The 24,328-nt window shown below is 41.4% G+C and overlaps 1 long non-coding RNA gene across 1 annotated transcript in view; it reads right to left on the bottom strand.

The window, feature by feature from the left end:
- LOC126986610 (uncharacterized) overlaps positions 1-24,328 on the bottom strand; it is a 117,123-nt gene that overhangs the window by 34,629 nt on the left and 58,166 nt on the right. The window contains exon 2 of the long non-coding RNA XR_007739836.1: positions 5,219-5,251. This is a non-coding gene — a long non-coding RNA (uncharacterized LOC126986610). The remainder of the gene's footprint in view (positions 1-5,218; positions 5,252-24,328) is intronic.

Genomic DNA, 24,328 nt, shown 5'->3' with positions numbered 1-24,328 from the left:
TTCTACTGAGAGTTAAAAACAAGTATCAGCTGTGTGACACTTTAACTCGAGCCGCAGGGAGGAAAAAGAAAATCGAGTGAATGTGTACACGCGGGACCTAAAGTCAAGGACGGATCAAGTCACTCAACGTCAGGAATAAAATGTCTCGCCTTCCCGCGGCCTCGATATACGCCGCCTGGGCACGCAAGTCACTCACCTCTACGCTGGAAGAATGTCCCTTGCTCGAGACACTGGTATTTGAAGGGGTTGAAGGTAGGCCATGGAGTGTTTGAGTAACGAGTGAGGGGGGAATATAAGGAGCACGGGAAGATATATATGGGAAAGAAACGTAAAATAATGAAGAAAACAGAAAAGATACAGAAAAAAAGGAATACTAAAAAAAGAAAAAGTATTAAGTAACTGAGGACCTTATATATATGGGAAAGAAACGTAAAATAATGAAGAAAACCTAAAAGATACAGAAAAAAATACAAAAAAAGAAAGTATTCAGTATCAGAGGACAGATTAAAGGGTGAATATACTGAGCCCTTGGAATATAATATAACATCATCTCTTCTTCTAATCTAATTCTTACATGCCTTCACATACTTTTCCGAACACCTCAACCTTTTTCACACATTCCACACTTCTTACTATACAAATGAATCACCATAAGCTCCTGCACACCTTTGAGATACCTACCCTAACTTCAGCACCACGCTTTGACATCTCATAGCATACATTAATACTAAGATACCTGACCTAAATATTATATACCTTAACATATCTTTCAGTAAACCTCTACCTTTGCAATTCATACTACACTTCTTACTCTACAAATCAAATAACCTAACCTTTTGCACACCTAACCTTACTTATCTTCTGTGCCTAGCTTCGATACCTCAGAGCAAATATTAACTAACGAAACCTGATCTAAAAACTATATGCCTTAACATACCTTTCAGAACACCATATTTTTCATACATACTATACTACTCAATACCCATAACCCTTTTCTACATAGCTTTGATTTTAACGAAACTTGATAGATATTTTACGTACCTTAACATACCTTTCAGAACACCTAACTTAACTATTCAACTCAGTACCCAAAACCATTTTCTACCTAGCTTTGATTTTAACGAACGTGATATATATTTTACGTACCTTAACATACCTTTCAGAACACCTAACCTAACCTAACCTAGCGTAACCTACCCTCACCTAGCCTAACCTCACATAGCCTAACTTAACCTCAGCACCCTTTTCTACCTAACTTTGATTTTAACGAAACTTGATATATATTTAACATACCTTTCAGAACACTTAACCTAACCTAACGTAACCAACCCTCACCTAACCTAACCTAACGTAACCTACCCTCACCTAACCTAACCTCACATAGCCTAACATAACCCAGCATCCTGCACTGTCACGTCCTTCCCAGCACCCGGCGCGGCCTTCACATCCGGTAACGTAACCTTTGTAGTATATAACGTGATTTTCGCCACACGCACGCAATGTCATCTGCATAATCTCATCGTAAAATTATCCTTATCTCGCCGGTCGTCTCTTCCGTGCCACTAAATGTCCCAGTAAGTTGTTTCATCCGTTGTTGAATATTTCTCACTGATTACTTCATTATTATCTTTATTTTAGGGTTAGTGATTGCCTTTCTTTCATTGCGCACGCGGTCTTAAATGATTAACGTTACTCACCCGTTGTATATTTTTCTCCGGTGATTAACTCATTACACTCGTGACCTTAGTGTTGGTTATCATTTTCCTTTCATTGCGCACGCGTTCAACATATCTTTAGTTGCTTCATCCGTTGCACTGAGGTATGTCTTTTATATATTGCTTTGCCAGTGGTTTGTTTTACCCTTTTTTAACATTCATTCACCTTCTCCAGTTGAACTTTTTATCTTTCATCTAAGAAGGTTTGCTCGCTTCTCTAAATCACATTCCGGTCACACCTCTTTGGCAGCTGAAAGTTTGCCTTCGACATGTCTTTTTAACTCTAGGTATTACTATTTACATGCAAAGTGTTCTAATACATAATCTAACCTAACCTAACCTCTGTTCTGATACATAATACACTTCTTCCTATCCCCGACAATTCGACTTTTCTTTTTAACTCTAGGTATTACTATTTACATGCAAAGTGTTCTAATACATAATACACTTCTTCCTATCCCCGTCAATCTCCATAACCCTTTGCCTAACCTAACCTAACCTCTGCACCGACCAATGACACAGCTAAAAGTTTTACCTTCGACTTTTCTTTTTAACTCTAGGTATTACTATCTATATGCAAAGTGTTCTGATACATAATACACTTCTTCCTATCCCCGTCAATCTCCATAACCCTTTAACCTAACCTAACCTAACGAAACTTGATATTTATTTTACGTATCTTAACATACATTTCAGAACACCTAACCTAACCTAACGTAGCCTACCCTCACCTAACCTAACCTCACATAGCCTACCCTCACCTAACCTAACCTCACATAGCCTACCCTCACCTAACCTAACTTCACATAACCTACCTTCACCTAACCTAACCTCACATTGCCTAACCTAACCTAACCTAACCTAACCTAACCTAACCTCTGCACCGACCATTGACACAGCTGATAGTTTTACCTTCGACTTTTCTTTTTTTAACTCGAGGCGCTACTATTTATATGCAAAGTGTTCTGTTCTCAGCCTTGTCACTGTGGTAGTTGATTTTTTTTTCTACATCCCCGTCTATAGCGCCAGTAGGCTTTCTTCAGGATGTAAAAAAAAAGATCAACTACCACTATCAACCATCCCAAGTAACTCCACCTTCTAGTCACCCTTTCATCCTCCAGCATCTCTAAGAAAACCTGCGGCCTCTCCTTGCTTGCCCCGGTGACACAGAGCCCCTTTACCGAGCATCTCCCTTCAAGCCTCATCTATACAACCTTGCTCTTTTTCTCTCCTACAGATACACTGACAACACTCATAGAACGATCTTGAGAGCCCCCGTGACTCCCTTACCATGCCCTAGCGACTCTAACTCACCCTAAGAACCAGCTTACTATGCACCAACTACACTGGCAAACCCGGTGACCTTTTGAATGCTCCGGCAACTTCAAGAACTCCCATCATCCTGTCTTTTTGCCCTCAACGGCCCGAAAAGTCCCCGTGTAGCTCACCGAAAGCACCGACGATAACGTGCGTCTGCCAACAACCAGCGCGGATCAGCCCAGACAGACGCGGGCGGAGGCAAAAGTTTGGTTAGGAGGCGCCCGGAAAATGTGTGTGTACTGGCGACAATGGGTTCCTGGATTTGTCTTCTCTCGTTTCGCGTGTGTGGGGGGTGGATTGGGTGTGTGGGGTTGGGGGGGGGAGGGTTGGGGGTAAGGAGGTGTGTGTGTGTGTGTGTGTGTGTGTGTGTGTGTGTTGTTGCCCCTCAGGTATACGAGGAACGCTTGCTTTTTGTCTTGTGTTTGTTTGTCCGTGTGTGTGTGTGTGTGTGTGTGTGTGTGTGTGTGTGTGTGTGTGTGCTTGCTTCTCTGTGTGAGTGTCTGTCTCTCTCTCGTGGCTCAGGAATCCGGAGTTAGTGTGTTTGTTATGTTTGCTTATGCAGCTTTGTGGGTGTTTGTATACCTTCCTGTCTGTCTGTCTATTTCGAAGAAGAAGAAGAAGAAGAAGAGGAAGAAAAATACAAATAAATATAGAAATAAAAAGAAGAAGAAGAAAAAGAAGAAGAAAAAGAAGAAGGATAATAAGGTGTGGGAGGAGGAGGAGAGGGAAGAGGAAGAGACAAAGAAAAAATAAATAAGGAGTATGCTAATTTTTGCACTCACTCTCATACTCACTCATACTCACTCTCTCTCTCTCTCTCTCTCTCTCTCTCTCTCTCTCTCTCTCTCTCTCTCTCTCTCTCTCTCTTTCTTTCTTTCTCGCTAGTAATTGCGCAGACCATTTGTTATTTCGGGCAGACGGACGGACGGACAGACAGACGGACGGACAGACAGACGGACAGACACACACGGCTGCCTAACAGAGGAATAACACGCCACATCCTGCATCCAATTCTTTCTTGCTCCCAAAATACACGCGTTTCCGGGCCCTGACGTTTCTATTCATTTTTTTTTACGCCAAGTTACCAACCGGCTTAGTGCGCGTGTTTTGTATATATTGTTCGTTTCCGTGTTTTTTTTTTGCGTTTTTTTATTTATATTTGTTGATGGGAGGGAAAGAAAGGGTTGCCGGAGATGTCTTTTGTTTATTTTTGTTATTATTATTATTATTATTTACTTTTTTCTGCGTGTTTTCTTTATATTCTTTTCGCTTTCCTCTTGTTTTTTTTGTGTTTTTGTGAGTTTTTTGCATTTTTTTTATATATTTGTTTATGACCGTGAAAGAGAGGGTTGCCGGAATTATCTCTTGTTTATTTTTGTTATTGTTTTGTCCTTGTTTTTTTGTGATATTTTCCTTTTTTTTTTTTTGCTTCGAGGATCAGAAGTTAACCAAAGTAAGTCTGTTGCGGAATTTAAATGTGTTGTATTTATATTTTTCTCGCTTTTTTGTTATTTTTGTGTTTCTTTTTTATCTATTCATTCACGGCAGCGAAGGAAAGGGTTGCTTGATTGATCTCGTGTATATTATTTTTTGTTATTATTGCTGTTTTTCGTGTTTCTGTGATGTTTTTTTTTTCTTGCGTCAGGGCTCAGTATAAGTTAACTAAAGTCTGCCTCGGAGTATAAGCATTTGTTTTTTTCTTGTTATTTCTTTTTCTTTTTTATCTATTCATTCATGGCAGCGAAGGAAAGGGTTGCTTGATTGATCTCGTGTATATTATTTTTTGTTATTATTGCTGTTTTTCGTGTTTCTGCGTTTTTTTTTTTTTTTTTTTTTTTTTTTTTTTTTTTTTTTGCGTCAGAGCTCAGTATAAGTTTGCTAAAGTCTGCCTCGGAATATAAGCTTCTGTTTTTTTGCTGTCCACGGTGTTGTTGTTTTTCTCGTGTTTTTGTCGCGTTCGTATCAGTTTGAAAAATAAAATTACGGAGTTTTATTTTTTTCCCGTCGTTTAAGTCACACACTCGCGACAAAAACTTCTTAGTCCATTTTTTCCATTAATTTCTGTACTTCTGCATTTATTTATACACATTTACAGACAGACAAAGACAAAGGCACAGGCACAAATATATGCACACGCTCGAGATGCTACAAGACAGGTTCCCAGCTTGAGAAATTCTACTTACGAGGAGAGACTGAAGGAGGTGACTCTGCCGCCCCTGGAAGAGAGGAGAGGAGACATGACAACTCGGCTCCAAAAATTCGTTGAATGGTGTAGAGAAAATTATTTAGTATTAAATGTAAATAAAACCAAAGAAACTATAATAGATTTTAGGAAAAAGTTCATAAAGGTTCCAGATAATATCAGTATAGATGGGGAACCTGTAGAGCGGGTAAATCAATATAAATATCTCGGAATTTTAATCGATGACGAACTTAAAGGAAATGCCAACACAGACCAAGTCATCAAAAAATGCAACCAAAGACTCCATTTTCTCAGAATTTTAAATAATGTCCATATAGATAAAAAAAAAATAGTTAGCTTGTTTTACAAATCCACTTTAGAATCAATTTTTGATTTTTCAATTACTACCTGGTATAAAAAATAACTTCTTCAGATAAAAATGAGCTAAATAAAATAGTTAGGAAGGCTAAAAGGTTAGGTGCAGATGTAACAGCAACAGAGATATTACATCGAGTGGCTGCACTAAAACAAGTGGAGAAATACTGCAGCACCAAAGCCATCCTCTGAGTGACTGCTTTATGTTCTGAAGGTCAGGAGGAAGGCCGCCTCTACCCCGGATAAGAACAGATCGTTATAAAAAATCTTTTCTTCCCAGCAGCATTGTGCTCTTCAACCATGTTTATTCATAGGAATTATGTTTTTTTGTTCGTTTTAATGTATGTTGTGTAAGTTATTATAAATCATACTATACTATATCATTCTAAATAATATATTGTACGCTGTATTTATACTCTTTTGGAGCTTGTGGCCACAAAGATTTTCACTTGTATGCATTAATGTACAACAATGTGATAAATAAATTATCTTATCTTATCTTATAGATGGATTGATTTAAATATAGATAGATAGATAGGTAGATAGATAGATAAATAGATCTAGATATATGATATACATATGCATGTGTATGACAAAGCACGGGAAGAAAAATAAAGAGTTTTCTATTTCATTTCCCGTTGTACAATTAACACACGCGACAAATTTCCCGACCACTTTTCCCCCTTGGTCTGTCCTGTTTTTGTATTTCTTTTCGTGAATCAAAACATCTTTTTTATTCCTGTTCTTTTCAACTTCGATCATCTGTCTGTGCCTCAGTACAGCAATACTTGTTTTCCAGTATTCTCTGGTAATGTTTTTTAGAAGTTATACATAAAAATATTAACCTTTTTATTATTTTTTATTTTATGAATGCATCACTGTGACTTTTTTTTTTCACAATTTTAAATTTGCTGTTTCTGTCGATCCTTTTATTTCTTGCTCCTAACAAAGGATACATTTTTATGGAACAAAGCCTCAATTTTTTCGATATTAATACCATATGCACTCTCTCTCTCTCTCTCTCTCTCTCTCTCTCTCTCTCTCTCTCTCTCTCTCTTGATAGATAGAAATAGATATAGATATATAGATGACAAAGAAAAACTGGAGCATAAAATCCATTCTGTGCATCTGAGTTAGTCGGATCATGTCCTCAGCACAACTGTCTTTTACCATTTTTTTTCTCTTTTATTTCAATATTGCAAAGGTAAAAAATAAATGTTCTGCTTTGCCATGAACTGACCTCTTTATATTTCCATTTTTTCATTGTTTTATAGTTACATCGCGAACAGTTACGAATAAAATATTTGAAATAAGGTATACTATTTATTAACTAGGGTCGAAATAAAATGATATATTCAAACACTAATTTTATAGCTCAGGTTAATTTTCTAGTCGCGTTCGTTTCCCTGGCGATAAGAATGACGATAGTTGGAAAGTTTCGTTTAGTCGGCGCAACATTTGTGGTCATATGCCGGAAAGAGACAGAAGAAGAAGGATTTATAGGAGAAGGGACACAACCCCCGATTAATACCTGGTACCCATTCACTGCTGGGTGGACAGGGGCGTAGGGTATCGGAAAAGCCGTTCAAATTTTTCCACTCCGCGCGGGAATCGAACCCGGGCTCTCTCGGTTGTGAGTCGAGTGTGCTAACCACTGCGCCACGAAGCCCCCGGAATGACGATACGTAAAATTTGGCGAACATCCTATTTTTTTTTTTTTTTTTTTGGCGAGAAGCTTAAAAAGGTATAACAACTTCCAGTGCGTCAATAAATCTGTTCGTAGAAAATCAAACCAACCACAACTCTCTAAGCTGAGTTCCGGGAAAGGTCTCGAGTGAAGCAATTAACCTCTTTAATTAAGCAGTTATGTCTAAAACCACTTCTCACGAACATATATTTTCATAAAAGTGATCAGTAATGTCAGGCTTGGTGTTTGCATGTCTTGAGGAGAAAAAGCTATCAGGTGTCACTAGGGTGCTGTTTGTTTGAGGCCTGAGGGACAAACAAAAGTCAGTCAATAGTGTGTGGACAAGCAAGACGACCTGAGGGCTTTTGAATATCGTCGGAGTGTCTGGAGCTGTGTGTGTATGGGGTACTTGACGGTGCCGATGCGTGACCTGCTGAAGAGTCCTCTGCTGCAGGCGCAGGGCGAGAGGCGGGCAAGGCAACACCTATACCAATCTCTTAAAGGTGACTTCCTCTACACCTGCTGCGTCCGGTCGCTTATAACAAACTCATGCAGCGGGGAGGAAGCAGAAAGAAAGACGCGTGAGAGGGAAGGACCAAGCAGGAGGAGGAGGAGAATAAACTTGCCAGAGAGCTATCGAGCATCCATTAATAATAAATCCGTTCACGTACGTCCTCTAAAAGTTTAAAGAAAAAAAGGATTATGGTCACGAGCAAATAATCTCTCGGGGGGTTGAAGAAGGATAATACGTTTTCTTTCCATTTCCACGGTGTAATAAAGGGGACGATTCAGCGTGGCGTTTTAATGCTTCCTGATTAGCTTCCATTCTTTTCCTTTAGTTCCCCCTTTTTCGTGCCCTTTTTTTTTCTCTCTCTCTCTTTCCTTCTTTCTCTCGAGACTGCCTTTGGAGTTTTGCGGAGCGGCAGCCATTTAGCTCCGGCCAGGGGTGGGGGTGGGGGGGGAGGGGGGGAGGGAGGGAGAATAAAAGAAAAATAGAGAAAGAGAAAGAGAAGACAGCGAAAAACGGAGAAAGGAACAGCAATAAACGAATAAAGAATAGAGAAGAGAAGAAAAAGAAAGGAGAGGAGTGCGAGAGAGAGAGAGAGAGAGAGAGAGAGAGAGAGAGAGAGAGAGAGAGAGAGAGAGAGAGAGAAAGTCGGGTCTTTTCTTCCCCTCTCCTCCGTGCATCTCATTCTCGCTCCCTTCTGCCACATTTGCCCGAGTCTCCCCTTCCTGCCCTGCCATAGTCGCTCCCTATTTCTGCATCTCACCAGCGCCTTCCCTTTCCTCGGCTAATTCAACTTCACTTTCTGCCGGCCCACTCTCCAATATCTACTGCCTCACTCAACGCAAACAAACCTAACGTAGCCTATGCCATCTATGCCAAATCTAACTCAAATCTTTCCGAAAATAAACGAAATCTAACGAAATCGAATCAAATCGTACCTAATTTAACCTACTTCTCAGTTTTACAGCCTAACTTAATTTCGAATATCTACCTGACCCAACCCAAATTAACCTAGCAGAGCCTATTCTCTCAGAGCCAAATTTAACCCTAACTAATCCTAACCTAGCCCATATAAGCCCAGCAATTATCCGAACAATGCCTATCCAATCCAATCCAAACGTTAAATATTCCTAACGTAAGCAAAGTATACTAACAAATATCCTAACAGAGCCAATCTAATCCAAGCCAAACCTAACTCAAACCAATCGTAACTCAACTCAACTAAACTAAACTAAATCAAATCATATCTAACTTAACCTATCCTTCAGTTTTGCACGCTAGACTCATTCTACCCAACCTTACCTAATATCCAGTATCTACTACATGACCAAACCCAAATTAAGCTAACAAATCCTATCCTATCCAAGCCAAATCTAACCCAAATCAATCAAACCTAACCAAGTCATACCTAACAACCTATTTTTTCTTCAATTCTACGACCTATTACCAACTCACCATACCCAAAGTTACCTATTTCAATGCTGTATCTACTGACACAATTTTTTTCTGCCGATTCAACTTCCCTTTCTCTTGCAACCGCTTCCAAATATTTACCGCTTCCATAGTTATGCTTTCTATATCCACGTATCATCTACACAGGCACTCCAGACCCTTCCTTCATCTTTCCCCTTCATCACGATCCTTCTTCTTTTATCTCCTCTCACGTCTTTTCCAGCTCTTTCGTCCGTCATCTCGCCTCCTTCCTCCTCTTAAAATTCAACACACACGTTTTGCATTTCTTGGGAGACCTACGCACTCCCTTCTCTTTTTCACGTGTAGCATTTAAAGTCTGTCATCCTTCACTCCTTTTCCATTTGTCTGTCTTCCCAGCTGTCTTCCTCTCTAATTTATCTAACGCTCTCAGGCACTCAAATCGTTATCTCTCCTCCTTTTCCTCACTCTCCATAATTACGTTCCCCTTAATCTCACCTGTAACGTTTAATTAACTCATTTCGTCCGTTACACCTTTCCCTTCGTTGGCTCTTTTGATGGTTCTTCATAATTCACTTAAATATCTCATCACATTGTAACTATTAAATCATTATCTTGCCCTTCTTCCTATCTTTTTCCTTTACATTAAGTTCCGAGTCATATTTAAACCCGTTCATTTATCACAGTTTTCCCTTCATTTTCTCTCTTTCATTATCCCTTTTCTTTTTACCATTTCATGAGTCAATTTATTACGTCATATTACAACCCTTTCATTTAGCGCAGTTTCCCCTTTCTTTTCTATTTTCCTTGATTTTTTTTCCCGTTTTCTTAATCCTACGAATACTTTAGTTCACCCCTTTCAGTCATCACATTTTCGCTTTCCTTTTCTCTCTTCCATTATCTTTTTCCCCTTTTCCTCATTCTGTTTCATCACTTAAGTTTAGTTCGTCTCATCAGAACCCCTTCATTCATCACACTTTCCCCTTCCATTTCTATTTTCCATTATCAATTTCCCCTTTTTCATCTTTCGCCTTCATTTTCTATCATCCATTATCTATTTCCACTTTCTCACTTCCTATTCCATTACTTGAGGTTAATCCATCATTCGCATTTCAACTCTCTCATTTATCACACCTTCCTCTTCTTTTTCTATCTTCCTCTCGCGTTCCAGTAACACAAGCGCTCTCCATTACCCTTTCCCCTTCTTCCTTATCTTTCCTCATCTCCTTCATCCCCTTGTGTCACCCTCACACATCAATATCCCTTCCTTTCCTTTCCTTTTCATCTCTTCTTTCCCTCCCTCGCCCTCTCTACTTTATCTAACACACCCACGCACTCAAGTTATTTATCTATTATCCTTTCCCCTCTTTCTCCATTCTGCTCTATTACTCTCTTCCCCTTCTCCGCATGTCACGTTCCTTTCCCTCTCTCTTTCTCTCTCTCTCTTCCTCTCTTTCTCCCACTCTCTTCCTCTCTCTGTCTCCGTCGCGTCACGCTGCACCTCTTAATAACGTGCGGCGCTTCTGCTGATGACTCGACTTCTTGATTTACACTTTAATGTGGTTCCTACTAATCTCTCTCTCTCTCTCTCTCTCTCTCTCTCTCTCTCTCTCTCTCTCTCTCTCTCTCTCTGGCTTTATATTAGCTTATCTTTCCATCCATCTGTCAGTCCCTCTCCCTTCATCTCCCTTTCTGCCAAACGCTATCTTCTGCCTCTATCTGTTTGCCTGTTTATCTGTCTGTCTTTCTGTGTTTGTCTAAGTTTCCCTCATGGTCTGATCACGCGCTGGATTCCCGATCGAAAGCCAGTATCCTCTCTGAAAGACTCAAGTGACTGATCTTAAGGTACTGCTGGACCCTCACATCACACCCACAAACCCAGGAGGAAGGACACAACCCCCGACGGACACCCGGTACCTAGTCACTGCTGGGGGGACAGATGGCAAGGATTAAAGGAGACTGCCCATCCGTCTCCCTCGAATTCAACCACCCTGGACCTCTTGCTTGGAGACTGAGCTCGCTAACCACCACACTACAGAATTTCAAGTGTGTGTGTGTGTGTGTGTGTGTGTGTGTGTGTGTGTGTGTGTGAGAGAGAGAGAGAGAGAGAGAGAGAGAGAGAGAGAGAGAGAGAGAGAGAGAGAGAGAGAGAGTGCTTTAATTCTCTCTCTCTCTCTCTCTCTCTCTCTCTCTCTCTCTCTCTCTTTCCCGCCATCAACGTCTTCCTCCCTTCTTTTCCTGCTTGAATTGATGATACATGTTTCCATCTCGACGTAATTAGTTGAGAAAGCCGCTCGTCTCGCAACTCACGTGACTCCATAAAAGGGACAATAGCTGAACAAACAAACGCGTCGGAGGTGTGAAGTGATGCAAAAATGACATAATCGCATTTCCCGGGCTCATGAATAATGCCCGGACCGAGGGATTTGCACACAGAGGACGGCGCGCCACTGTTACGATTAAAGGGTGTGAGTAATACAAGAGGAGAAGGAGGAGGAGGAGGAGGAGGAGGAGGAGGTGATGGATGATGGACTTGAGAGAGGAAATAGCTGCTGCTGCTTGTGTTTTGTTTTTGGGGGTATTTTATTCTTTTTTTGTTATTTTTATTCTCATTTTTCTTTTTCTTTGGATGATGGATTTTAAGATGGAGTGGCTCTTTGTCTTGTTGTTTTTGTCTATCTTGTTTTCTTATTTTTCTTTTTTTTTCTGTTTTTCGTCGTCTTCTGGTTCTAATTCTTTCCTCTTTTCAATTTTGTTGTTTATTATTTCCCTTTTCTTTTTCGTTTTTATTTTGTTTACTCCTCATTCTCTTCCTCCTTCTTCATCTTCTTCTAGTCCTTTTCGTCCTCGTCCTCCTCCTCCTCCTCCTTCTCCGTATTCTCCTTCTATTTCTTCCTTCCGTCCTCTACTTCCTCTTCCTCATCTGCGTCGTCTTCCTGGAGTCAGAGATCAACACTTTTTGGGATAGTGGACTGGGATGTCAAGATCTGATGTCCTTTCTTCCGTCACTCCCGAAATTGACCTCACTTTCGGCCCCCTCTTTGGATTCTTTTTGTGAGCAGCGAGTAGCGGGCTTTTTTATTTTTTATTATAGTTTACTTTTTTATGCCCTTGAGCTGTATCCTTTGTTGTATAAAAAAAGAAGAAAAAATTCAATCTGCTTCATCTTGAAACTAAAGGAGCGTGCAGTGGACGCCGAGTAACAGCTGGAAAAAAAATAGTGGAATGTCGAGTCGAATCAAAAAGAACCAATCAGCTAGGCACATCAGGGTCACCAAAAGACTGATACCAGGTCAAAAAATTAAGCGTAGGTCATGACAACACTTAGCAAAACCTCAACCCTTCCCTCCCGCAGCTGTTTGCCCGTCCACTCCCTTCACAAAGACGCCGAGAGTAGGTCACAGGCGGGGAGGCGGCGCCCTTGAAGATGGGGAGTGGGGAGAGGCGGGGAGAGTAGGGGAGAGGGAGGAGAGACTGGGTGTGGGTATTAGCTATAGGTCAAGGAGAGACTGAGTAAGGGGAGGAAAGAGGAGGAGGAGGAAGGGGGAGACTGCAGCAGGGGAGAGGGGAGGGGAGTGATGTGCATGAAGTGATTGATCAAACGTAGAGGTGTGTGATGACAACTGTTAACTTTTATATCTACGTTCACTGCTAAATTAGAGAACAAACTCGGGAACGTGCATGAAGGGGACACAGTTAAAAAAAAAGTTTATATGATGTAAAAATATGGTGATGGATAAAGTTCGTGGTGCATGGGGGCTGCGAGCTTGATTTTTATTTTATTTATCTTCGTGTTCCCTGTCAACCTGAAAGCCATACCCAGTGAAGCAAGGTTAGCAACAGCAATACACATCAAAGGGTACACTTATTAGGGCATAGGTGGTGATGGTGGCATCCTTTTTTGTATCACTGTGTTCCCCATCACCTTAAAAGATTATACCCAACAACAGCAACAGCAATAGAAAGCAAAGGATAAATCAACATAGGGAATGGCGGTCTCTTCTTTTCTATCGCTGCGTTCACTGTCAACTTAAATATCATATCCGGTAAACGTGAATGGAGGTGAATCAGTCAGCAACAGCAAAAGAAAGGAAAGGATAAACTAATATAGGGAATGGCGGTCTCTTCTTTTCTATCGCAGCGTTCCCAGTCAACTTAAATATCATATCCGGTAGCGTGAATGGAGGTGAACCCGTCAGCAACAGCGAAACAAAGTAAAAACGAATGCATGGATGGATCTCTCATTGCACGTGGTCCCTTCTTTTGTTCCTATACGATAAAGGGGACACGTCAAGAACCCAGTCAAATGGATCCCCTCAACACACTGTTCCAATGCATCAAAACAAAGGAAGATACCAATAAATGTGGGAGTGTGCCTCGGTGCTCGTCGGTAGCTTTCCTTTGTTCCTATACGGTGAAGGAGACACGCCAAGGACACGCACAATAAACGGATCCCCTCCACACGCTGTTCCTATGCATGGAAACAAAGGAAGATACCAAGAAAGGGTGATCAAACAACTCTACTGGTGTCATTACTCTCCTAAACAACTGTCATTTGGTTCTCTACTCAAGGCTACCGGCTCGATTCCTCAAGAGTGCTAAGTCTATTTCCGGTTGCAAGTGTTTTTCTATTTACCTGTGTGGTTCGGCGCACTCTGTCATCGTTCTAAGTACAAGACGCATTAGTTCTTAACGTCAAAGGGTTTCCTGCTTCATGTCGAGGAAGGGTAAGTGTGGAGGGGACGCTTGGTGGAGGGGGCAGCCTTAACCCAACCCGAAGTGCCGTCCTCACTTGGCACTTAAGACTCAGTAACAGTAATGCCAAACACACACGGCTCATTACCAAAACAGATTTACTGCTCTGCACCAGTCCTGCTCTCCGGAACTTCTTTGTTTTTGTATTCAGCATAAAATGCGTAGTTTCTGCTGAGCCACATCTACAGTTTTTATTAGTCCATGATCGACCCACACACAGCTCTAACCTTTACCTTTCCCCCGCCATTATCTTTGGTGCTCCTCGTGAAACAAAAGTGTCTGAAATTCGAAAATCAGCTTAGGCTGCCAAGCTCTTTCGATACTCTTTCTGAAGCGTGTAATCCACGAGAGGGAGGATGAGTAAATGGAATCTGTCTGTTGCAGGGTTCATCTGAAAGGTTAACCTCTGAACCTCTGCATTAGACATACGCAGAGAAGAGCAGCGAGAGGAGGCACGCTGAAGTGGGCAGAGGGATATCTATAAAACAGTTCCCTTGGCTGCAGCGAAGGGAAGGTGGGGAGCGATGCAAATCTGTAGCGATAGTGAGATATTGGAGGCGATCAATGCGATGGGAAGAGTGTCAAACGAATAGCCTTTGACTGCACCCAATGCGGCATTGTTTGGTGCGCGCCGCCCAGGGCACGGGAGGAGAAAAGGGAGAGAGTAGTGTCTGTCCTGCTCACTGCGGCTGTGCGTGAACCTAGAGCACAGGGGACGCACTTCAGTTGTCAAAAAACACCAACAGAGGGTGACGATAGACTACATTGCCTCTCTTTCTATCTTCTATCGATATTTTCACACTGACTGCTCTTCTGAACTTGCTAGCTGCATGCCTCCCCCCCTCCCGCGGCCTCGCCACACACGACTTTCTACTCAAGCTCATCCCTTTACTGTCCAAATCTCTTACGCAAGAGTTAACCAGCATCCTCACTCTTTCATCCTTCACGATGGTAAACTCTGTAACAATTTTCCTTCATCCGTATTTCCTCCTGCCTACGACTTGAACTCTTTCAAGAGGAGGGTATCAGGACACCTCTCCTCCCGAAATTGATCTTTCTTTCGGCCACTCCCCTGTACTCTTTTTAGGACCAGTGAGTAGCGGGCTTTTTTTTCATTATTGTTTTCCTTTTTTATGCCCTTGAACTGTCTCCTTTGCTGTAAAAAAAAAGTCGGCAGGCGAAAGTGTGAGACTAAGTGCCTGTGATTTGTGACTGTTGTACTCGCTGCTGCTTTGTGTGGCCGCCTCGCCGTTACTTCAAACAGACTCGCCGATCAGCGGCTTGAAAACACAGACAGTGGTAGACGATAGTCACATTAAGGCGGGTGAAAGGGTCCGTCCAGACTGATGGCTGCTGACTACCCTGCTCAACGCCTCTTAGTGTGGGCCATCGCGTCCGGTCACAAATGTTGCAGCTCTGAATTGCCGTCAACACATGAAGTACGACACTGACAGAAAACGACGACGGAGTAAATGAATGCCTTGAAGTTGACTTATATGTTGTTGATTAGTTCATTAAGTCAATAGATCTTTTTTGGCGCGTGACTGGATGGGCAAAAGGCGCGGCAGATGCAAGGGCTGTCTGGCTGTGTAGGTGATTGCTGCACACACAAAGCTGCGCAAAGAACCAATGAGAGTCTACAAGGTCAGTCAGTCAACAGAAGGAACTTGCTTAGAACCGATTACTCAGACTTTTACTCCACATGCATATATCCATTTTCCCGGAATTAGAAACTTTGAATCTTAGCTGCTTTAACTGTACAGCTGCTTAATTCGACGTGAAGCTGCTCCCCAAACTCATTCCCACTTACTGCGCAAAGCTTTCATTTTTCTTGAGGGGAGGCGGGGAGAGCATCGTATCTATTTTGCCTCGACGTTTGTTTATTAGCTTTTGACGAGGCAAATAAAACAATATTTTCACAGCAACGAACTGCGACCTCCAGTCCCTACCACAATAGTTAGGTACAGTCGCTCACACAAATATCAATTATTTTATGAGCTTGTAAATAGAAAATGAGTGGCATATATAAAAAAAAAAACTACTAACTGCAAATAACTTGTGATTTAGTTCGTTTTCACACTGATTCATATTCTAGGAAAGGATTTGCTGCTTTGGGCGACTAAATACTGATACAGCACCAGCAGGGGGGGGGGGGGGGGGTTAAAGGGAAAGGAGCAACTGGATTGAGTGTAAGCGAAAAAAAGAAAGGAGAAAAAGTTTCATATTCATCTATCTATCTATCTTATATCTATCTATCTATCTATATCTATATCTATCTATTTATATCTATCTATCTATTTATCTATATCTATCTATTTCTATCTATCTATCTATCTATCTATCTATCTATATCTATCTATCTGTATATATATCATGTTTTAGATTGTTATTATAATACTTCATAATATTAGGCAGTTCTTTTCTTCTCTTCTTGACATTCGGAAAAATCCCCGTTTATTAATAATTTCTCGTTTCAGTCAGACTATTACCGTTGTCTGTTGCCGAGAAAACAAAACCAACCAACCATGACTCTAACAGCTGCGTGCCGCCCCATCACCACTCGGCTCCTCGCGGCATTCCAAACCCGCCGTTCATTAGCACCTCCGCGCACAGGTGAGGCAGCGCGCCGCGGCTACGACCTTCCTCCGGGCCCTGAATGTGGCGCCCAAAGCACTATTACTAAATTTTCATGTATTAACTCCACGTGTTGATGGTGGCGACGCGGGACATTACCGCGTTCACGTCGAAAGGAGCGTCGTTAATATAGATTTGATGCCTCCCGCCGCACCTCACGACAGACTGCCTGACTATGGAAACTATGAAAAAAAGAACTTGGGAAAAAAAATATTAATCGCGAGATATTTCGGAGATAAAAGCCCCACGGAATGTTCATGTGTTATCGAAAGCATTAAAAAGCAAAGTGAGGTGTTGTTCTCAGACCAAACAACTTTGTCACTGATGAAATGCTTGGCTAAGAGAATGAGTTTGTTAATATTATGCAAATGAATCCATAAGTCTCCCCAGACGCTACCGGTAGTGATTATTATTAACATTATCATTATCATTATTACGTTCTTATGTTCTTATGTAACATTATTTTCACAGTGGCTGCAGCGGGTGGAGCAGAAGGAGCGACAATTCAAGAGGGTTTTGCAGGATCCCCGACCGAGCTGAGGCCTGGAGGAGGAGGTGAAGGGAGGGCCACGCGGGGCAGGTGTAAATGCAGAAAAAGTTGAAATAGGTCGAGAAAATAGAAAATAGTTGTCTACATGGGAGACTATTAAGATCGTCCGTGTTACAACCTAGTCGTTTGGGTCCTACAGATAGTCAATGTTTAACCCGGCCACTGCGATAGGCATGGATTTGGCCTTCACTGGTAGCCTGGTAACATACTCCCAGGTCTCTCTCTGGCTCTGTAGTGGATAGTGGTATTGGTGTGCTGGATATTTCCTCCCAAGGTGCAGGACTTTACATTTTTCTTCACTGAATTGTAGCAGCCACTTTATGTTCTATTTCTATACTTATCCTAGATCTCGAAAACCTAACTAGAATTGACTTTTGAGCAGCGTTGCCAAAATATCGTACTCAGCGCACTGCATATTTGTAGTTTCTGACCGATAACTCCAGCAAAAGAGAACGAAACCCATCAATATTTAACAGTTTTAACGCTAACTTTAATTTCCTATCGTTATTTGCGTGGGTACGACAGTCTTGTACCCTAAAAATAATAAATGCAATGTTCAGTGTACGACAATTTGGCAACGTTGCCAGATTATCGTACTCATCGCATTGCATTTTCGTAGTTTCTGACCAATAACGAATGCAAAAACAAACAAACAAACATCAATAAATAGGATCTTTAACGCCGACTTCAATTTTCTATCGTAATTTGTCTAGGTACGAGAGTTTGAGGCTTAAAAGTAATACAGACGATGTGGTGAATACGATAATCTGGCAACGCATCTTGAAGTGTTTCCTGAGGACAAAGGGAGTGAGCAGCCGATCACACCCAAGAATTGAGATAGAAAATGGGGGATGATATGACGTGTAATTATTTCTTATATGAACTTTACGTTTTCCCGTACCTCTGTGAACAGCGTACGTGCGCCACACTTTGGACAACACTGCTCAGACACATCACACTCGACTCATAATCATATACCAAAAACGTCAAGTCATATGGATATAAATTAAAACTAAACACTCGTCACTTGACTGAATTCTCGGCTGCAGTACATTACTCCTAAACGCTGCCATCTAGAAGTGTTCGTTAATGGTATTCTTAATGCATGTTACGGTCAATAAACAGTTATCTATCTATATCTGCTTATCTATCTGGGGTTGTATGACGCAGGTCTGGCGGCACGATCATCGGCCTATCGCCTAATGGATCACGGAAGTACTAGAAGTTGGAAGTGGATTGTGCCGGAAATAAAAGAGAAGCTTGGGATTCATCACCTGATTGTATGCTCGGGGCACCGCGTTGCTTCTTGGTAGCATCTAGTTACACATCTGCTTGATATTTTACGTATATGCATTCCTGTTGAGATTGTCAGCTATGTTCGTCTCTCTCTCCGTTCCTGTCTGTTTTCCTATCTGTCTATTTGTCTGCGTCTGTTCCTGTTCTCCATCTTTATTCCAACTTATTCCAATTTTGCTTCCCCTCCTTCACTGCCCACTTGTTCCTGTTAGTTCTGCCTCTCGACATTCCCTCTCCCACACTCTTTTTCTTTCATCCTTGATTCTTACTTCCTAATTGTCTCGTTTCCTTCCTTTCATTACTCCTTCAATTTCCCTCTTTGTTCTCCTCCTCTCACTCCTTCACTTCCTCCTCTTCAAGCTCGTCTCCTCTTCCCTTCCTTCCCTTCTCGCCCCTTCGTTCTAGTTTTTGTCTCCGAGGGAAGTAAAGGAGGAAAATGATCTCGAAGTAATTGTCATTAATGATTCAGAATGTCCCGCCCAGCGTCCCACCACCGGCTTGAGCTGCGCGTCTCAGGGTACACTCGCCTCCTGCATAATTCGGAGATTAGGACACTGCCACGCCACGCCACGACGCCCCTGCTCCTGCTCCCGGAAAGGCGGAAAAAGAAACCACCAAGAAAACTAAACTCCGGCACGGGGCTAGGGATAACATTGAGAGGAAGGAAGCGAACATCACAGATTAAGGTTCAGACAAAGGTTGAGGATATTCTCATGACGGTGAGGAATAAGAAGTGGACTTGGGAAGATCATATTCGTAGAGCGGATAACAGACGGATAACCAAAGTGAAAAAAAGTGGAACCCTAGACATTGTAGGAGTCGGCAGGGCGAACAGAGAATCAGGTGGAGAGATAACATTAAAACCCTTGATAGATAGATGAATATATAGACAGAAAGTGAGGTAAACACATTTGTTAAGATACTGTTATCCTGCAATGAGGTAATAATTGCTGATGATGATGATACGATAGGAAAACAAGCCATTACTACTGAAATAAGGGAGCTGCAAAGATAAAAGAAGGACCTCTACCGATAGAAAATAAAGAGAAAAAAGGAAGAAGCATGACTGATGAGGCTACGTAGAATAACCGAGGAAAACATTAACACTGATACAAAGGCAGTGCAAGGAGAAAAGAAGAACCCCAACTCATGAAAAAAGGAAAAATAAGAAATAAAAATGACATGATGATACAAAAAATAACCAGAGGGATTTATTCAGGAAAAAAAAGTTAACATTACTAAAACAACACCAAGTGGCTTAAAACTACCCACATGGTGTCCTGAAGACCACCTATCAACCCGTACTCTAGAGGAAACCGTCCAAGTGATTCAAGAACGAGTTCCGGGGGGCAGCATGAACCAAGAGAAGATAGCGCCACTATAAACACTTGCCTGCGCCATATGACGGAATGGGGCCGACTACCATCCAGGCCCCTGAAGAAAGCCTATCGGCGCTATAGGCGTACACGTAAAAAAAAATAAAAAAAAAGGCAGTGCAATGAGGAGCGAATAACCCCCCAATAAAAAAAAGGAAAAATGAGAAAAAAAGAATGACTGATGACGATGACGATGCATAAAATAACGAGATGGATCACACGGAGCTGAGGGAGTGCCTGGCTTGGGTGTAGAGGCGGACACACACACACACACACACACGCACACACACACGCACACACACACACACACACACACACACACACACACACACACACACACACACACACACACAGGTATTCGTGTATCAGGGGACGCGACAGGTAATTCTGGAGGGTCGTTAATCTCCAGGTACACACCAGCGACCCTTGCCGTGACTGACAGGCCCTCGAGGGTGTTCGCCGAAGCTCAAATAACGCTAAAACTTACACCGACCCGCTGCCATTAATCACTGTTCATCCCTTATCATAATAACTTAATCAACCGGAGGAAAGAGAATAAAAACAGACTTGAGCGGGTAAGCTGTTTCAAATTATAGGCACTCTCGAGGTTTTTGCTTCGCCTTCTACGAAACTTAAATAACTTACTTCGTTTGTGAAATATTATATAAACACCTAAATTTTAATACTTTACATCCTTCTGAAGTTCAATAATCGACTTCCTTTGTGATAATTAAACTATATTCACTGTTCCTCCTTCATCATAGTAACTAAATCAATCGCTTATCAGATCAATGCTTATCAGATTATAAACATCTAAATTTTAATACTTCGTTTCTTTCAATGTTATAAATTTTGCTGTTCGCCCTTTTAATACTCAACTACATCACCCCGAAATAAGTTAACGTAAAGCAAAGACTGAAGGGCGCAGCTTTTTCATATCAAAACTTTTAAACTTCAATAATGGATTTAATTTTGACTATTTTTTTTTTCATATTTTTTTTACTATTTCAGACTATTTTAACTCGACTATTTTGACAATTTTTATTATTTTTAACTATTCTTTGCTATTGTTTTATATTATTGACTATTTTTGACTATTTTTGACTATTTTTTACAATTTTAAAATTTTTGACTATTTTTTTATTATTTTTTTAATTTTTTCTATTTTTTAATTTTTTGACTATTTTTTTACTATTTTTTGACTATTTTTTCTATTTTTTCAAATTTTGACTATTTTTGACTATTTGTTTACTATTTTTTTTACTATTTTTTCAATTTTTTACTATTTTGACTATTTTTTACTATTTTTTCTATTTTTTTACTACTTTTAACTATTTTTTACTATTCTTTTCTATATTTTTCTATTTCTTACTATTTTTTTTACTATGTTTGACTATTTTTTACTATTTTTCTACTATTTATTTCCTTTTGACTATTTTTTTAAGGTAAAGGAGACAGATCGAAGGAAATATACATGTGAAAACGAAAAAATGAACGGGCGCAACACACTCCTTCCATTAGGACAAAACAAGAAGCACAAAAAACGATGACAGAATTGGTTTAAAAGGCGCCACGACCATTATCAACATAGAAGAAAACCAGGGAGCACACACCAAACAAAACAAGCAACACTATTCAACATGACACGGAAGATTCTAGAAAAAATATATAACTAACATTTCAACAACAAACTCAAACAACAAAACTTGACCATCATGTTTGTTTTGTTTCTTCTTCGGAGGGAAAGCAAACACCGGGATTTCTGGTATTTTTTCCTCGCTCATTGTTCCGTTTCCCTATTGACCGACGGTAAAGAAAACGGAGGAAAGCTCGAACCCTCTCTCTCTTCTTTTCCTCGTCAGTTTGTCTCTGATTTGGATGAGCCGCCTCCACGTTCCTCTATCGCCTGTCATGTTGGTGTTCAGGGCCTTCTCTCTCATGTCTGCTGCTATGCATTCCTTCCATCTCGTCTTGGGTCTTCCTCTCTCCTTCTTCTTCCCTGCACTTCCATTTCCAGTATTCTCCTCTCGTCACTTTCTCCGTCTCGTCTCATAACATGCCCGTACCATCTATTCAGCCAAGACAAACAAGAGGGAAATACAGAAACACACACACACACAAACACCTCTCCCCCCACTCCTCTTAAGAGCCACAAAACTTTCCACTCTCAGCCGCACACACACACACACACACACGTTCGAGACACCTAACTACACACAGCTAATCCCTAATCAAACCACCTGATCGGGCGACATCACGTCCTTATACCTGAATGTACGTCTTGGGGGAAGGTTTCAACATGCTCAAGGCTCTGTATCAAACAACGGCTAATATAATGTGTCTGCTGTTCGTGATGGTAATGTTCTCTCCATACGAACATTGTGTAAGTATATTTGATTCCTTAAACTTAAAGAAAATATAGTTATGAAATGATATGAAGAGAATCGAATAAAAATAAAAAATAAACAGTTTGCCGTGTTCAGGATGTTTATATGATTCGATAAATCCGCCTTCACATAAAGCAGAGGTTCGTTATGAAGGGCTTAACGTAATGTCAAGAATACCGAACAATAAAATAACGCTGTAGGAAGAGCTCGTGCGGGGCGAGGCGGGAGGGAGCGCAGGGCGGAACGGCGGCCAGCTTGTTCAGCGCGGCAGGATAACAAAGTGTGACGGGATGGTGTCAAATTTCATTCAGGATAATTTCAGAAGTCTCTCTCTCTCTCTCTCTCTCTCTCTCTCTCTCTCTCTCTCTCTCTCTCTCTCTCTCTCTCTCTCTCTTCTTTTTCTCTTTATTTTCTCGCCTCCGATTCTCTATCTCTCATTTTTCTCTTTTTTTTCCAATTTTTCAGTTTCCTTTTTCATCTTTCCTTCATTAAATCCTTCGTTATAAGGTTTTCCTCTCTCTCTCTCTCTCTCTCTCTCTCTCTCTCTCTCTCTCTCTCTCTCTCTCTCTCTCTCTCTCTCTCTCTCTCTCGCTCTCTCTCTCTCTCTCTCTCTCTCTCTCTCTCTCTCTCTCTCTCTCTCTCTCTCTCTCTCTCTCTCTCTCTCTCTCTCTCTCTCTCTCTCTCTCTCTCTCTCTCTCTCTCACACACACACACACACACACACACACACACACCTCCCCCCCTTCCCCACCCCTTCCACACACAAATACCACTCCACAAAACATATGACAATGCGAGTTAAGGCTCTCCCAACAAACAGCTGTCTAGGAAAGAGCATTGTTGTCATAGCTCATGCGACAGGTGCCCTCATTGCATTTGTGAATCTTTTAATCCCTCGCTATGGAAGTCAGACACGTACTCACTCGCTCACTCACTCTCACTCACTCGCACCCGACTCACTTTATTTCCGCTCCCATCCGCACTAACACAGTCATCTAGTTATCATACCGTGACCCGCTTACTTATGGATTTGTCTACACACAACCCAAACACTCTTGCATATCCACAGTAACTCCCCCCACGAACGTACAAACACATACACAGACAGGCACACAAATGCACAACTACGCACAGAGTAACACCATCTAATACTTACTGTACACTACTTCCCACGCACACAAACAACCTACCTAACACCACATTTCACTACACCACACACACACACACGCCCCCCCCACCACCCCCTAACCCACCCCTCCACATTCTAGAGTCTCCTTTTAATCTAGTATTCTTTTTTTTTTTTTTTACGTCGTAGCCTATTGCGCCGGTAGGCTTCTTCCCAGTGGGTCCTGATGGTCGGCCCAGCCCGTTCTGGCGCAGGCGAGTGTTTATAGTGGCGCCATCCTGCATTGGCTTATGCTGCCCTCCCGGAGCTCATCTTTAATCCTAGAATCTAGAGTCCGGGTTGATAGGTGGTCTTCTGGACAGCATGTGGGTAGTTTTAAGCCACTCGGCGGCGGCTGAAAAATCCCAACTTGGTGGCACCGGGCGGGGATTGACCTCGCGTCGTCCTGAACGCGGCGCCGTAACGCTATCCATTCAGCCACCGTCATATGATATAAAAAAACGGAGACCATATCTTTTTATATTTCTTTTAATAAGCGACATTTTTCTTCTCGCTGTGACGAAAGGCAAAACGGAGACCTGCGACCTCCTGACATTTCCTTATTTCTTTTTCCACAAGTTAAACGCATGCCTTCGTTAGCTGACGGAATACCGGAGGAGGAGCAGCCTTCCATTCGTTAGGAAGGGAAATGAGGTACTTTGCATTTTTTTCTTCCCTCGTGTGGCTGCTTTCATTTCAGCTTTTTCCTCTTATTTTTTCTTGTCGAAATTATTTTTTTTTCCTATCCGGTAATCTTTGTGTTATTATTTTTCTTTTGCTGTTTACGCTATTTTTTTCTCATTTGGTTTTCTTTGTTATTTTTTTTTGTTCACCTTTGTTCTTTTCGTAAGGCAAAATATATGTTCTTTATTTTTTTTCATTTTCTCCTTCTCACATTAGGTTTTTTTTCCTTCCCAGTCGACAGGTTTTCAGGTTACCCAAATTTT

The sequence above is a fragment of the Eriocheir sinensis genome, chromosome 62, assembly GCF_024679095.1.
Source record: "Eriocheir sinensis breed Jianghai 21 chromosome 62, ASM2467909v1, whole genome shotgun sequence".
Taxonomy (NCBI): Eukaryota; Metazoa; Arthropoda; class Malacostraca; order Decapoda; family Varunidae; genus Eriocheir; species Eriocheir sinensis.
Note: the sequence above shows the minus strand (reverse complement) of the source record. Positions and strands in the feature narration are given on the sequence as shown.